General features: G+C 41.2%; 1 protein-coding gene across 3 annotated transcripts in view; it reads right to left on the minus strand.

Moving 5' to 3' along the window:
* TBL1X (transducin (beta)-like 1X-linked) overlaps window positions 1-17944 on the minus strand; it is a 263162-nt gene that overhangs the window by 78880 nt on the left and 166338 nt on the right. For all 3 annotated transcript variants that reach the window (XM_011966838.1, XM_011966837.1, XM_011966839.1), the window contains one exon: window positions 3201-3288. The gene's annotated coding sequence lies outside the window, so the exon portion shown is untranslated. The remainder of the gene's footprint in view (window positions 1-3200; window positions 3289-17944) is intronic.

Here is a 17944-nt window from a genome sequence, read left to right on the forward strand (position 1 = left end):
TCAATCTCCTCACGATTGACATTTAGGGGTTGGGGAGGATGTCCTGTAAACTGCGGGCCATTTGACAGCATCCCGGGCCTCTACCCACTAGATGCCAGTAGCACCCACTACCCCACTGGTGACAACCAGAAATGTCTCCACACATTCCCAGGTACCTTGGGGGTGGAGATTCCCCCAGGGTGAGAACCCAAGCTAGGGTAGTTACACAAGACCAGAGCCACTCCCTCCTATGTGGCAGAAAGGCCCTCAAATTCCTTATGTAAAAGTCCTGAGCCCCAAATACCTGCAGTGCCTTCGCTATGTAACCACAATTTAGATTCTGTCTTCATCACATCATGGCCCCTGGGTGGGCCTCTTGGAGCCTCACCCTCCAGGTGGCCTCCAACTCAAAAGGCCACAATTAGAAAAGGTGGAAAGAAAACAGTTGTGTTCCTCCAGGTTAGGGTCAGCAAACTGCAGCCCAGTATCAGTGTCTATAAATAAGGTTTTCTTGGCACTCAGCCATGTTCATTCATTTCCGTAGGGCCTACACTGCTTCCACACTGCAACGGCAGAGTAGAGCAGCTGCAACACAGACCGCCTGGCCCGCAAAGCCTAAGCCCCTAACTATCAGGCCCATCACAGAACACGCTTGCTGAGCCTGCTCTCAGTCCTTCCTGCTCTGCCACAGATTTTCCCACCCCTACATCCGAGAACAACTGCCTAGTCCCTTCTCGGCTTGGAATCTTCCTGCCTGAGAACTTCAACAGTGAACGCCCCTGAATGTGAACATTCCTCATAATCATACCAACTACAAAAAACACTACCACCAAGGTCTGTGATGGATGCCTTTGAAAGGAGGACATGTGTTGAAACCACGCACACCTCAAGGAAACCGTTATAAGCCCTCACTTTCTGAGGTGTGGCACGCAACATAGGCAGAAATAGTATGTTATATAGGTTATTCTCAACCTGACTGATGAACTATAGCAACAGAGCACCATTTTTGAGGATAACGCCAAATGACTATCTGCATGTATAAACCGCACAAGTAATCAAAGGCTACAAAAACACTCAGTCATGTAGAAAGCCAAACACAGATACCTCACGCACAGGAGAAATTCAATGTGTGCTAGATTCAATGAAACTGAAGCTTATGTTCCCAAAGTACTGAAATAAAACCCACTCAAAACACTGATGAGATAAAGATCCCCTCCCATCTTCCCTCTGACATTTAAAATATGGTTCAATGGCATTTCGAAAAATATTGACTGGTGTAACAGTCACTTTGGAAAAATTCAGTTCCTCAAAATGTTCAACAGAGATACCATATGACCCACTCCTAAGTAAATGCCACAGAGAAATGAAACATATGTCCACACAACAAAACGTGTGTTATGTGTGTTCGTGACACCATTTTTAATAACAACCAAAAGGGAACTACAACCCCAATTTCCATCAACTGATGCATGAATCAAATACGTTCTATCCATAATCTAGCCACACAATGGAATATTCCGACATAAAAAGAAATGACACATGCCACAATGCACATGAACCTTGAAAACATACTGAGTGAAAGAGCCAGTCAGAAAATTCAAATTCACTAACACATTACAAATTTTGTTTTTATAAACAAACTACACCTTTCATTAAAATATTTATACATGTGTAACTTGTTAAAACAATCTACATATGCGTATGTCTGGCTTTAAACAAAAGTACCTCAAACAGTAAGCTGCTTATTTTAATTAAATTTAAGTCTATCATTTCGGTTCTAGTTGGTTCTCTTAAAATAGTAAATCAAAAGCTTCCTCAAAATTCTATCTTTATGCTTTAAAATTGCCCAAGTTCTATAGGTTTTTGTTTTTTTAAAAAAATTAAAAAGGCATTAGAGAAAGAAACAGAAAATTAAATAACAATTAAGTAAAACGAAACTAAATTCCCATGTACTAAAAGGTAATAAGGTAACTTTTACAGAACTTTTGAGGCATGGGTCTCAGTTCTAGTTTGGGCTATGGGCTTCTCAACTCTTGACACCTGTGCACATACAATTGTTTGGTTTGCTAGTCAGGAAACCTAAGCATCTCACCAGATTTACACATAGCAATCTCCATGGTTTTCGAATAAGTTTCAAAGTTAACTAGCAAATCAATTTGGAGACAGACACAAATCATATTAAGAAACTGATAAAGCATAGAATTAAGATATAGGAGCCAAATAAAATCTATACTCATGCACCCAATTATAATTAACTTGTCTGCATAATTGTAATTCATAATGTTGACAAGATAGGTTGATTTTAGAAGGTGTCATCCTCACCTGGTAAGACCCAGAAAACTTTGTTATAGTTCCTTCAGGATCCAAAATTCTCAGAAGGCAGGCCAGATGCAGTGGCTCACACTTGTAATCCCAGCACTCTGGGAGGCCGAGGTGGGCGGGTCACTTGAGCTCAGTTCGAGACCAGCTTGGCCAACATGGTGAAACCCTGTCTCTACTAAAACTGTTTTAAAAATTAGCCGGGTGTGGTGGCAGGCGCCTGTAATCCCAGCTACTTGAGAGGCTGAGGCAGGAGAATCGCTTGAACCTGGGAGGCGGGGGTTGCAGTGAGCTGAGATCGCGCCACTGCACTCCAGCCTGGGTGACAGAGCAAAGACTCTGTCTCAAAACAAACACACACACAAAACAAAACAAAACAAAACAAACAAAAAACACAACCCCAAATTCCCAAATTCTCGGAAGTCAGTAAAAAGGCACATTTCTCATTTGGAATTGACTATGCAGCTCACAATGATTTAATGATAGTCTGTCTACTACCTTCAACCTTCAGTAAGGAGAAAGACCGGGCACTTCCCCTGAAAACATCAACATCATTTATTTTTTTATTTTTTATTTTTTCTAAATAGTAAACAGATTTTATTTTATTGTAACCTCAGAATCTATCAATAAAAATAGGTAGGATGGCATATAGGATGGCAGTTACCTGAAAAAAATAAGCTATCAATAAATCCCAGGTGTGTTTCACATACACACAAGCAGCATTTGATGTCTTTGAAGCAATACGCACACTGGAAGACACTTTAACTTACATGCAATATATTTTTTTCAAACTAGCTTCACAAATACTCAAGAACGGGTTCCGTTTTGGGAAAATGCAGTTCTGCTCCTCAAACGGATTTCAGGTACAAGGACAAGGATCCAATGGCAGCTGGGCTGCTTACCTTATGATGACTTCATGTGTGGACCTGTTGACCAGCAGGCTTCCCAGCATCCGGTCACAGAAATGGCAAGGCGTCTGCGGGGACCAGCCTAGGGAGAAAGGGAAAGGTTTAACACAAAAGACTTAAAAATCATTGGGGTGTGTTTACCTCTCACCCATCCAGTTCCTTTAGGTTTTTATTTTTTCATCCTAATTCAAACTTAACACATTTTATTGGTTCTTATTTTCTGTCTTAGTCCATAGCACAGATTGTAAGGTTTTGTTTGCAAAGTGAAAAAAAGGAGAAATTAAAAGTGGCCGATCAGGCATTATGATGCATGTAGAAGTTCTGAAATAAAAGTGTCTCAAAATAGATAAAATTAATGTTAGCTCAGCTATTGCTACTGCTATTATTTAAAGATAATTTAAAGATTTAAATTAATCTTAAATTAAATTTAAAGATACATTAAGGTTCCCCTGAAATACCACTGTTTTTGGAACAGGGCCTGATGCAGCTGATACATGAACCTGTGCACACCCTCGGGAGAAGACAACACGCTTTAGCTAAACATTCCCCATCGCCTGGGCTAGCTTTCCAATAACTCTGGCAGGCACATTTGTGTGCACACACGCATTCTCATGTGCTGTGCTCATAAAAACACACAAACGGGTCAGAATCCTTTCTCCTCTGGCTCCCCTAAAATCAAGAAAACCAAAGGCACCCACTAACGTCTCAACTTTTCATTTACTTTTTGCAGACCTTTGTTTCACAAGGGTTCCATTTGCACTGATTTATGAGGAAGCCAGGTTTATAGCTCATAAAATGATAATCCTTTACATCAAAAATTGTTTCTATTTCTCAGTCACCATAAATACTAATCAATAAACCATTTACCTAATCATATTTACCTTATAAAGTTTCTTTGGTTGTGAATGATTCCAGCCTCCTAGAGTATAAATTAATACCTCTATCCTCTACAAATTCAAGAACCAAGGAAATTAAATGTCCACCATTTTCTCTAAATTCTTATTTAATAGTCTTAAGTGATAATAAAAAGGTACCAGGTTTAATATAATTGAAGTCCAGAAGTGAAGCTATGAGTGAAGGTGTTTCTTATTAGGGAGTTTATATAGAAACTCAAGTGTTTTAAGGAAATTCAAGTAAATTATTCCCACTGAGTCATGTTTATAGTTATGTTGTTTAAAGGAAGGAGATTAAAAAAAATCTACAAGCAGGTTCACAGGCCCCTAAAATGCATTACAGTACATTCAAAACAAAAACCATAAGGATATTCAAGATGAAAGTAATAACCAGGGCAATTTGTAAAAAATCTACCACTGAAGTAAAATAATGAGAGTGAAACTAAATTCATCTGTAACTCTGAAGAGAAATGAAAGGGCACCAGGGAAGCAGGCACAAAGGAATCTTGATTTTGCTTATAAAATATACTTTTAATTATGGAAAAAAATTTGCAGTTGAGATGAAACAGGACAATACTCCTTATAGTGAGCTGGAAAGACCAAATTACTGTTTTCAGGGTTGGGTTATAAATTACCAGGGGAAAAAATAGCCTTATGATGAAATTGCTAAATACCATAAAGTATCAAAATATGAGCAGATGTCACCACAATAAGTTCCAAATTGCTTGTAAATTAAAACATTAAAACCCACGATAATTCAATAAGTAATTAATATACAAACAGCTCTTATTACAAGCTGTTCAGAAGAAAGCTTGCAATCAAATTCCTATTCTTTGGTCCAAAACAGATGGTAACCCACAAATGAGAGTCTTGAAATTTGAGATTATCTCTTATATATGTTGTTAAATTCAATAAGTATAATTAACTTATCATCTGTGTGTGATCAACACAAAAATAGGAATTATGATTTCGGTTAATAACATTCTTCTGGTTATGAAACATGTCAAAAATAATTAGTTTATTGCTAGAAACAATAAATTTAAATGAGAAATCAGACCTTCCAACACCTGGTCATTACTGATTTTCCCATTATTAGCACACAAGTAGAACCACAATAAACAGCCCTGGCAAGAAAGTTCACATATTGCCAAATATTTGTGTGAAATGCAAATGATTTTAACAAATGCCATATGCTCTTTATTTTTACAACTAAATAAATGCTGCTATGTGACAAATGTAAAAGGGATTCTAATTTTCTGGTAGTCCTCTGCTCTCGGTGTGGTGTGCCATGCATGTACAGCGACAGTCCCTCCACACTGAACACGAGAGGTTTTGAAGGCGCTCTCTAAACTGACACAACACAGCATGTACCTGCTTCTCCATAGAAAGTAGGTTAGAATAGAGCTCCTGGTGCCACATACATTTCCTCAAAAAACTGAATTCAAACACTGTAATCAAATAAAATGCAAAATAATTTAGAAACTGCAAATTTACCAGCCTGCTCCTCCCCCAAAATTTCTCTTTTCCACTACTGAGTTCTTGCCAATGGTAGGTGAAAAGAGCTGGGGAAGGATGTGCACAACTTGTGGTCATGCTTGAGAGCCTGTCTGACCTTTAGGAAGGCAGGATAGTAACACAAAAGGAACCTGGATCCCCCGATGCTCTTGGGGATTTGACACCTACCCTTCTGGGACTACCGCCTGCCTTTGTCTCAAATTGCTGTATTTTGATGTTTAGCCTATTCCCTAAGTAGAATACAGAATCCCTGGGTGATGATCTCAATTTTCCTCATGGTATCCAGTGTTTCCTTTCATCACATCATCCATAACACACATTACACCTTTTCTACCCGAACAGGAGGAAGAGTCCTTTCTTCAAGTTCATTTCTACAGTCCAGGCTTGACACATAACACATACTTGATAAAAGTCAGCTTAATGAATGAAGGATGTACCATACATAATCATTCAAAACATTATGGTTGCTGATTACACATGTTAATATAAACTTTGGAAGTCCTCTACACATCCATTTCTTCATGATGTCTGCCTTAATTCTATTGTGAAAAATCAGAAGAAAATGCAGCATTTTCCCATGGATATTGGAATTCAGAAAGATTCCTGTGGAGTTATTTTTACTGGCATCTTTGAGGATGTTCTTGGGGTAAACACGAAAATTTCAAGAGATAGTTTTAAAGAAAAGGACACAGAACGGTCTGTTATTGTTTTCCAATGTTTTAGAATTCTAGATCTCCAAGTGCAAGCACCAGTTATCACTCCATTGTGTATTTATGAGTAGGCAGTCTTTGTATATTTCCTTGAACTGGTGCCTCACCGACACTATCATTTCACTGCTCGTTGTGCCTGGAAATAGACCTAGGCATATGTGAGCCAGTCACAGACAGTTCATTTTCCACCTTTTAATTCTTCACACAACTATTGTTTCACAGAGCTGAAGAGTTACAAAGGTCCAGCCAAATGTTGTCCAAACTCAGTAACACCCTCAGCTAAATTTCATCCTATATGCAAATCGGCTGGTTTGTTCCCATTCAGTTATAAATCCTGCACATCCCTTTTCAATTGTGCTTTGTGAATTCCTCTGCAGATTTGTAAAACCACTGTAAGGGATTTTTAAATTGAATACAAGAAATAATCATCTAAAGCACTGAGAAACTCTTCTTTTTAATACTATGTTTTCAAATTTAGAAAGGGGCATTCCTCAAAAGCAGTCATTTTGAGAAATTATATTCTTTTCCTATCAGGAAAGAATAAGCAACTTTAAAGGCTCCCCTTTTGACACAGCCTTCAGAACCCATTCACCTAAGAAAAACCAGAACAGCACACCTCAGGCCCAACATAGACATTCCCCTGGACCATACGTGGTTGTTTCTTTTTTTCCCCCTTTGTTTTCAGTTGGAGTAAAAATAACATAAAATTAACCATTTTATTGTTTTTCTTTTAAAAAATTCTTATTTAAAAAAAAAAGTAGAGATGAGGGGTCTTAATATGTTGCCCAGGCTGGTCTCGAACTCCTGGCTTCAAGTGATGCTCCTGCCTCAGCCTCCCAAAGTGCTGGGATTACAGGTGTGAGCCACCAAGCCTGGTCAAATTAAAGTGTACGATTTAGTGGTACATTCAGATGTTATGCAACCACCACCTATGTCAAGTTCCAAACCATTTTCAATCACCTGAAAAGGAGTTCTGGTGCCCACTAAGCAGTCACTCCCATTCCCTCCTCCCCCAGGCCTGGTGACCACAGAATGCTTTCTGGCTCTATGAATTTCCCTATTTGGGGCACTAAATGAGATCATACAATATATGACCTCTTGCATCTGGCTTTTTTCACTGAACATGTTTTCCCGGAGCATCCATGTTGTAGCACGTTCCAGGGCTTCACTCCTTTTATGGCTGAATACTATGCTACTGCGTGGCTGGACCACATTGTGTTTTTCCAGGCAGCGGCTGACGGGCCCCTGGCTTAGGTCAACCATGCAGCTATGAACATTCATGTCCCTGGGGCAACGGCTAGCAGTGGAATTGCCTGGCATCGTTCTGCCTTTATCCTTCTTTACCTGAGTCTCCTCCCCCCAAGGAATGAAAGGTCCACAGGATGGGCGGAGAGCGGCCAAGCTGGAGAGAGTCAGGACCTGGGGAAAGGAGCAGAAGGCCTAGGGCCAGCAGGCAGGGTGGCTAACAAAGGGGATGGATTCCCAAGGAGGAGCCAGGAGCCTGCCCATGGAAGAGCCATAGCCAACAACGACCGCATGCCAGAGCCCTGCTTGGCAAGCACTGTCTGTCTGACAAGCTCATGCTGTGTGCAGGGCTGCACACGCTCACTACCTGGCTGCCACTGCAGACTGAGCATTCCCCTACACAGATCAAATCCCTACCAAGCATTTGCCCAATGACAACAAAGGATGCACCATTTTCTGCTTGGAGCAAAGTTTTCCCACTCAGCAGCATATGTACTACACATTTAATCCCAAATAACAGCATGGGATTGGCATCACGTTTCTGTATTTTAATAGAGTGTTCTGGAGCAGGGGTGACAGTGCCCGCTGCCACCCCCTCCCCACACCCCCCGCCATCTCCCAGGGGATATTAGGCAATGTCTGGAGATATTTTGGGGTGTCCCAACTGGAAGTGGAGGTGCTACTGGCATCTCCTGAAACAACAGAATCAAAGTTGTATGATAAAATTCCTTCGGGTGCTCATGGCGAGGCCAGCACGGTACAACACTGAGGTCCCCTGCCTACAGCCACACCAACTCAGCAGCCACAGGAGGGAGGCGCCGGAACACGGCCCCCCCAGCCCCCACCCCGCCTTTAGGTGGGCGGGCATCTTGCCTGCAGCCTCGAAAGACCCCCACGCTGGTATCACTCAGTTAACTGAGGCCAGCACTCCCGGCTTTCAGAATCTAACACCTTGTCACAGGCAAGTTGGAAACATACCTGGGCAAGGGGCCTTCTCAGCCAGCACCTCATCAAATGGGGGTAATAATTTGCAGAGTTGTTGCCAGGAAAAACGAGAACCAAGTGAACTTGGAAGCCAACTGACTGGAGTTTTAGAGTAAGTAGGGGAGTGTCTGCCAAGGCATGCTCTTCAGAGTGCCATTTCTCAGGCTGTTTAGTAGATGTTTAGTATGTGTCATCTGAAAAACAGCTCCACACTTCAAAACAATTGGCAACACCGGGTTAAATAACGTTATTAAAAAATAATAGGCCAGGCGCAGTGGCTCATGCCTGTAATTGCAGCACTTTGGGAGGCTGAGGTGGGAGGATCACTTGAGGCCAGGAGTTCAGGACCAGTCTGGGCAACATAGCAAGACCCCATCTCTATTAAATAATAATAATAGCTAACATGCATATTGCACCTGTTACATGCCTGGCTCTCTTCTGAGAGCTTTGAGCTTATTTAATCTATCTAATTAATAATTTTAAATATTTAATGTGCCTAGCACACTAAGTGCTTCTACAGCATATACTGTGTCAGATGGCAGTGGTGGTTTCCATGCGTACAGGAGCGTGTGAGGGAGTGCGGTTACTATCCCGTTCTCATACAGAAGGAACTGATGCACTGACATGTAGCTGCATGTCCAGGTCCCAGGGCTGGGGACTGGTGGAGCTGGGGTGTGAATGCTTGCAGCCTGGCTCCAGGGTTTGCAGTTGTCACCATGAGGTTCTGCCGCTTTTTAATTTGCTGCAGAGTTTGCTAAAAGCTTTGATCAGCTATTGTGCATCGTGAGCGCAAAGATGAAAAACTTAGGATTTACCATGAATCCCACCTCCCACAACCTCATGGTGCATCTTCACTGCCACATCTCAGGCCATACCAGCCAGTCGTGCATCTGTACAATAAATGTCTAGTCGGCCCTCATGATTTCCTCCCAGCTCTGGGCTGCACGTATCCTGGGCAGCACGTATCCTGTGAACCCCTCCATCCCGCCTTACTGCTAAAGGACTTGTCCAGGTGTCTGAGTGCCCACGCAGATGAGGATACTCCATGCTCTACGTGCTAGGGCTTGCCTGACTCTCCCAGGTTTCTCTATGAAAGACATCTCCACATGCGCAAATCCTAAAGATACTTTTTTGACTGACTCTGAATACCTCAGTCACTAAACATTCTAATACGCTGAGATTTTACTGTTAGAAGACTATGTGTTCTCCAACGTGTATATTTTTAAGACTGCAAGCTTGAAATCTAAAGGTGACAGTACTTGACTAAAATGAATGCAAGTGTGCCAAGATGGTAATAACTTATAAAAATACACGTTACTTTTAATATCATAATAGTGTCAAGAAGCAGGGCAGTTCTGTGTGAGCGTCATCCATTGGGAATCAAAATCGGGCCAGCATCCTCATTTCTCTTTCTAGTCACCAAATTATGAAAATGGGTATGGGGAGGTGGAAAGTCACAATGCATTCATTATTTCTTCATATCTTACCATCTCATCTTTTTTTCTTTTTAAATTCACGTTTGGAATAGTCTTGATCTAGGTGGATTATTTTTTGCCACTGTAGTCAACCTCTACCCTTCTTTTTTATATGTGCTCCTCAGAGGCAACTCCAAAGACTCCCCTTCCCTTTTAAAGTCGTATATATGACATCGAAAAAATGTTTTGTATTATTTTCTTAATAATCAGTGACCAATTTTGCACACGAATTCCTTAGGCCTAACCTTTAATGTTCTTTAAAAATAAGCATGTATGTTATAAGCAAACTAGAAGGCTATAAATTAAAACCAAAGAATATCTTAAAAGAGTTTTCTTTTAAAACCAAGTCTGCATGATTAAATGATAAAAACTGCTTGTCCTATGTCTACGGAAGAAAACTAGAGTTTGAATGTTTTTGAAATTAACATTTCAGTACTGCCATCTGTAAATGGTAATCCTGGGTAAGTCATCTATTTCCCTTTAGTATATTCATGGATCATTACTGTACAAAATGAGAGAGATAGATTGTGGTAATAGCTTTTATAGCTGAAACAAGGAAATAGGTTACTACTGGAGCACTCCCGTAAAGCTGGCGGTTACGCTGGCAATTGTTACTGATATCTTTTCCACAGGCTAATCGTGTTCGCATACCCTCTACACAATACCAGGCAAATGCCCCATTGCTTTCTGGTAACCCAACTCTAAAAGGTCCAAGGAGCCAATATGGAGTTATAAAAATATGTAAAAATAATAAACACTGGTTTTCATCAGTGTTTCCCTCATTGGGTTTAGTGTTCATTAATAAAACACTAGTACTGAGATGATAAAATATGTTACTTAAAACACATTTTGGATGGGCGCAGTGGCTCATGCCTGTAATCCCAGCACTTTGGGAGGCCGAGGTGAGCAGATTACTTGAGGCCAGGAGTTGGAGACCAGCCTGGCGAACACAGCGAAACCCCATCTCTACTGAAACTACAAAAAAATTATCTGGGTATTGTGGCATGCACCTGCAGTCCCAGCTACTCAGGAGGCTGAGGCATGGGAATCGCTTGAACTCGGGAGGTGGAGGTAGCAGTAAGCTAAGATCGTGGCCACTCTGCTCCAGCCTGGGTGACAGAGCCAGACTGTCTCAAAAAAACCACAAAAACCAAAAACGCATTTTAAGGATTCCAAGATCAAATAAAGTTGTGAAACTCTCAGTTAAGAAAAGTAAAACAGATTCAAAAAGCTAAACAAGCCCCAAGCAGGATAAACCTCAACAAGAAATAGAAAACCCCAACAAGACACAATCAATTTCTTGAAAATCAGTGACAAACTCTTAAAAGCGGCCAGGAAAAAAAGCCAAAAGTTATATCCAGAGGAAAAATTATAGTAAAAACTGCAAACTTCTTGTCAAAAGCTATGCAAGGCAGAAGACACTGAAATCTTTAAAGACCTGAGAGGATGTATCAATGCAAAATTCTACACTCAGATGAAATATCTTTCAAAAAATGATGGCAAAATAAGGACTTTACCAAACAACAGCAGAGAGAATTCACTGCCTGTAGACCTGCATTACAAGACAGACTGAAGGGATTCCACGAAGGGGAAGAAAAACTTCAGCTGGAAAATGCGGATTCCCACAAAGAAACGATGAGTGGCAGAAATTGTAAATATAAACATAAAAATATTTTATTCTCCTTGAAAGAATTATTTTCCATGTAACTGACTTCTTAGTACAAAATTAGTAACGATGTATTATGGTGTTTGTAACACGTATAGAAGTAAAATGTACGGCAAATGTAGCACAAAGAACTAAGAATGGAAGGACAATGAAAGCACATTGTTGTAAGGCTCTCATATGTGAAGTAAAATATCTTTCAAACATAGATTGTGATAAGGTTAAACATGAAAACTGTCAACACTAGAGCAACACCCTAAAAAATAAAGCAATGAGTTATTGCCAATAAGCTTACTGAAAAGTATCGTCACGAAAAAGCCCCAATTTATGCAAAAGCACACAGGAACAGAGGAACAAGGAAACACAGAGTAAGTGGCACAAACAGAAAACAAAGAGCAAGTGGTAAATGGTATAACCACTCCAGCGAAAAGGCTGAGACAGGGCCAGCAGACACTGTGGGCTACTGCTGGGTGAAGAGTGCGAGGAGGGGGAGGAACAAAGGTAACTACTGGGTGCTAGGCTGAATACTGGGGTGACAAAATAACCTGTACAACAAACCCCTCATGACACGAGTTTACCTGTATAACCAACCTGCACATGCACCCCGGAACCTAAAAGCTCCATAATAAAATAAAAATCAAAGCAAAATAAATAAGAGGCCGAGATTGTGAAACTGGACTTAAGAAGCCAGAGTCTTCTCTATGCTGTCTATAACAAACCTACTACTTTGAATACACGTATATGCTGTTACTGAATATATGTATATATATTATCCATATATCTCATATGTTATACATTGATTATATGTTGTTGATATATAGCCTTTGAAAATATGAACAGTCACCCCTCTGTATCCACAAATTCTGTATCTAAGGATTGAAAATATTTTTAAGGCCAGGTGTGGTGGCTCACACCTCTAATCCCAGCACTGTGGGAGGCCAAGGCGGGAGGACTGCTTGAGGCCAGGAGTTCGAGACCATCCTGGGCAACATGGTAAAACCCAGTCTCTACAAAAAATACAAAAATTAGCTGGGTGTGGTGGCTCACGCCTGTAGTCCCAGCTACTTGGGAGGCTGAGGTGGGAGGATCACCTGAGCCCAGAAGGAAGAGGCTGCAGTGAGCTTAGCAAGACCCTGCGTCAAAAAAAGAAAGAAAAAATATTTTTTTAAAAAATAAAAACAATACAATAAAAACAATGTTAAAAACAATATAACAATTATTTACATAGCATTTACATTGTATTAGGTATTCCAAGTAATCTATGATTTAAAGTTTACAGGAAGATGTGCATAGTTTATATGCAAATAGGACACTATTTTATATCAGAGACCTGCGCCTCCCCGGATTTTGGTATATGCAGGGGTCCTGGAACTAATACCCACAGATACCGAGGGATGACTGTATTCTATTCAGCTTATAGTTCTCCTCCTTCACAATTCCTTACCTCCTTAGGGAATCTGTGGAAGATATTTCGGAGGCAAAGAAAACATAAAAGAAGAAACAAAACGTCGAGTGATTCCTGGACACTAAGTGCAGATGCCTTGGGTAGAGAATTCATAAATGAACTTAACACAACATGATGATGCTGGTCTGTTGGAAGGAGACTGGAGACAGCTAGACATTAGGCCCTTCCAGGAGACAGAGCATCATCAAACTGAGGTTGCCATTCAGCTGTTCACTTAAAACACCTTTATGGGACTTACGAATATCCTGAACCCTGTATTAAATTCTCCAGAAGATAACACTGGGAAGTCATGGGCCCTACTCATGAGGACATGTTAGAGCCAAGGAAGTACTTGGACGGGGGTAGTAGACATGCAGGGAAGAGCGGGACTGGCTTTCCAGAAAGCTCCCCACTAAACCCCATCCTGCCCCTCACTCCCATACAACCAGCAATCAGCAATCCTGAGGTACTCCACACTCACTTCCCATGTAATCCTAGTACGGTCTGTTTCTTGAGAAACCCACTTCAAACTCTGGCCCCAACAGCCTGTCTGGTCCAATATCCTACACGCAACTGTCACGTTCTCTCAAAGTTCCCCAGCGCGAATGCTGCTACCAGTTTTTTAAATCAAGGAAAATGATGGTGTTTTGCTTCTTTCATGAACAAGTACATGAGCCAGGCATTTTCGTAAATACACTCTGGTACACATTACATGCATCTGATATGCAGAGAAACACACGGATACTCGCTAAAAGCACTGAATAAAGTTGAAATATTCACAGTGCTCTCTATCACAATTTGTCTTGTTTGGCTATGCTGTTTACTATCCTCCCCCTTTCTGAAATTAACAGATAGGAGATATACCTAGATATGGAAACAGAAGCGGAGAAAGTTCCAGAACCATGGAGCAGTGGTAGGTACACGTTTTCTCTAAAGGGCCAAACAGCAAGGATCTTGGACTTCGCAGCCATCATAGTCACCTATACCTGGAAGCCACTGGCAATCTGTAAACAAATGGGTGTGTCTATGCAAACAGACGTGTATGTGTTCCAATAAAACTATCTACAAAAGCAGGCTGCAAGCCAGTTGGCCCCTGTGCAGTAGTTTGCTGAGCCCTACCTTAGAGCAATATCATATTAGATTGATTAAGCTGTGCTCTCCGAACACATTACTAAAGTAGAATAGATAACCTCCTAATATCATCGAGGTGACCCCAGACAACTAACATGCAGAAGAAGTGCCGTATTTCACAAGTAGAGCAGGTTTGTCTTGGTTACTTAGAATGCCCACACTGACAAGAACACAGATGCCTGAGGGCAACCTCAGCACAGGTTTTGGTCCCTGGACACTTTCACAGCTGCCACCAGGAGTCCTTGGGGCAGTCATGCAATATCACTTTCTGTTAAGCAGATGCTTTCAGAACACAAGCCCAAAACGCCTCATAAAAACATCCAAGTCTGCCAGGTGTAGTGCTGTATGCCTGTAATCCCAGCACTTTGGGAGGCCGAGATGGGAGGATCACCTGAGGTCAGGAGTTTGAGACTAGCCTGGCCAACGTGGAGAAACCCCGTCTCTACTAAAAATACAAAAATTAGCTGGGCGTGGTGGCACACGACTGTAATCCCAGCTACTTGGGAGGCTGAGGCAGGAGAATTGTTTGAATCCAGGAGGCAGAGGTTGCAGTGACCCGAGATCACGCCATTGCACTCCAAGCCTGGGCAACAGAGCAAGACTCTGTCTCCAAAAAAAAAAAAAAAAAAAAAAAAAAAAAACTCCAACTCTTCTGAGTCTTCAATATGTGAAGCTGGACCGACTAGCCTTGTCAGTTTGGAAATGATATATATATATATATTTAATAATTATATATATATATATTTAAGTTGCTATTAAAATTATAGAAGTAACACATGTTTATTGGGGAAATTTTAACTGGTTCTCAAGCAGATGTGATTTTGCCCCCCAGGGGACATTGGACAATGTCTGGAGACACTTATGTGGTCACCATAAGGAGAGGCTGCTGCTGGCATCCAGCGGGGGATGCCCAGGGATGCTGCTGAACCTCCTGCAGTGCACAGGATGGACCTCCCACAGATAGTTCTCCAGCCGTACATTTCAACAGTGCCACAGTTAGGAAACCCTAATGTAAAAGGAAAACATTAAAAATCTTCTCTTTCCAAGTCCTCTCAGTCTTAATGCACAGGCAGCCTCTGCTCTAAGCTTCTTCCACAAGTTCAGTACCGGTGTATTCTTAATTTTCACACAAACATAGCATCTTTTAATTGAGTCATGAGAACCACATATCAACTGTTTTCATTCCTCACATTCTTGAACAGCAAGGCTGGTGATGCATCTTCTAAATGCAGCAACTCCTCACTTTCCCATTCAGAAATAAAGAGTCTATTTAATATTATGTCCATTATATAACTGAACCATCCCATCAGCCCTGTTTCTTCTCATTTTGTAGATAAAAAGGCTGCTTTCTGAAGAGTGTAAGTGAACAATCTAGGTTGGCTTCACAGCTAACAAGTGGTATGGTTTGAACCCCAAGTTCTGGCTTCATGTTGAGTACTCTCTACAATTTACAGTAATTTATATTGAAGGGAGTAGTAACTTACTTCTGTACAATGAGAATAAACAGGAATTGGGCAACTGAAACACAATTATTGGGGAAATCTTACAATTTCCAATGCACAATGTATCCATCACAAATCATTCTAACCCCTTCATTTTGTTACTCTTTAACACTTTTAGTTGGTGTAAAATTTATGCAATCACTTGGGCTGTACCTACAAGCAACTGCCTTCAATTAATTTTTGGATTTTGGATTTTCTTTTTTTTTCTTTTTCTTTTTGAGACGGAGTCTCGCTCTGTCGCCCAGGCTAGAGTGCAGTGGCGTGATCTCAGCTCACTGCAAGCTCCGCCTCCCGGGTTCACGCCATTCTCCTGCCTCAGCCTCCTGAGTAGCTGGGACTACAGGCGCTGGCCACCATGCCCAGCTCATTTTTTTTCGTATTTTTAGTAGAGACGGGATTTCACCGTGTTGGCCAGGATGGTCTCGATCTCCTGACCTCGTGATCCGCCCGCCTTAGCCTCCCAAAGTGCTGGGATTACAGAATTGAGCCACCGCACCTGGCCAATTTTTGGATTTTCTATGATACTTTTTTCCGGATTCAGATACGTCTTGGCTATAGTTAGTCCACAGTGTCTAAACAATCTTGTAGTTGAAACAAAAATGAGTTATCACAGGGTTTTGCTTTTCACTCACATGTACATCTCGCTCATTATGTAAAATTCAGATTCATAGATTCTTAGGTCAACACTTAATATCTTATTTATAGATGAGGAGACCGAGCTCCATGAAGACCAAGTGGGTCAGTCATCCCTCTCACCAAGAAAGCAACAGAGTGCATGGTTAGATAAGTGAATGAATTTCACTTTTGATCTGTGGAATTCAGTTAACTTTTTGAGCATGAAACCTGTGTAATTCCCAGAAACCCTAATTACTGTTAAAATCCGCACATTATTGGTGGATCCTGCCTTCAATATGTAAACACTTCCCTAGTTGCACTACAGCTACCAGAAACTTGCAAAACAACTAGCAACAATATTCCTAATATAAATGACTACAGAATCCTAGTTAAATATATATACAATGCTTTTTAAAAAGTGTGGAACCTTACATCAGGCCTAATTTTGTGTGACTACAGTTGCTGAATAGGAATATTTTTCAATTCATAAAATAAACGTTGCCACCCTTGTAAGAATTCTGATTCCTCAGTACCCTTTCTTGCTATGCGACACTGATTAACTAAGACTCAAGGTCTGGGTGACATTTGATCCCCTAAAAACCAGGGCCCAGAAAGACATGCAGTTTGGCTCTCTCTGACATGATGGCTAAATAGTGAGGTTTTCTTCTATCTGGCTTTTATGTGCCTGAATAGCCATGATGCTGCTTTATGTTCATGGACCACGGCCACAAAAAGGCAGTTTAGAGCATGAAATCATTGGGAAAGCAAACACTTCAGGCATTTCACTTGAAGCAAAACCAAGAAATCTACTGTTTCATTAAAAACCACTTCTACCACGATGAAGCACTTGGACACAAACCCTGCGAGGCAGGCAGGTATTACTGACCTCTGTAAACTCACGGCACAGGCCATGGAAGGACAGTACACCGCATGGAGTGTCAGCCAGTGCAGGGCCTTGCATTGCCTTTGTCAAAAAGACTTCTGTGTCTACTATCAGAAAGGATGACTGAATCTCGAAACAGAAAGAGAGAGCTCACCATCTAAAACATTTCCAACAGTCAAATATCTGCTGACTGGTGATCAGAATTTCCAAACTACTAGGGGACTCTGACGGTCCCCTTTGACTTTAGTGTCTGGGCATGGGATGCTGAGGTCACAAAAAACATATGGAATCTCATCTTACCAGATCAGGAATATGTATGTCCAAGGTATCGTGGTACAAAGGGACACAGGCAACATGTGCGTCATGCTTCGTGTTACATGAGTTTAGTCTTCCCTAACACTCTGGCCCCCACTCCATCACCGTCCCCTGACATCTCAAAGATGAGAAGACCTTTCACTACATTGCCAGGGAGACTGGAATCTAGGAATGATCCCAGGTGGTCTGACCCTAAGTCCCATCAGCTTCCCATTACACCACATGACTTATCTTAAAATAAAAAATAAAAACCACCAAAAAAAGGGGAACTCATTCTTCTACTAGTTTGCATTTTCTTTTCTGTTGTTGTTGTTGTTGTTGTTGTTGCTGTTTTTTTTTTTTTTTTTTTTTTTTTTTTTTTTT

Source organism: Mandrillus leucophaeus, unplaced genomic scaffold (assembly GCF_000951045.1).
Source record: "Mandrillus leucophaeus isolate KB7577 unplaced genomic scaffold, Mleu.le_1.0 Scaffold777, whole genome shotgun sequence".
Classification (NCBI taxonomy): domain Eukaryota; kingdom Metazoa; phylum Chordata; class Mammalia; order Primates; family Cercopithecidae; genus Mandrillus; species Mandrillus leucophaeus.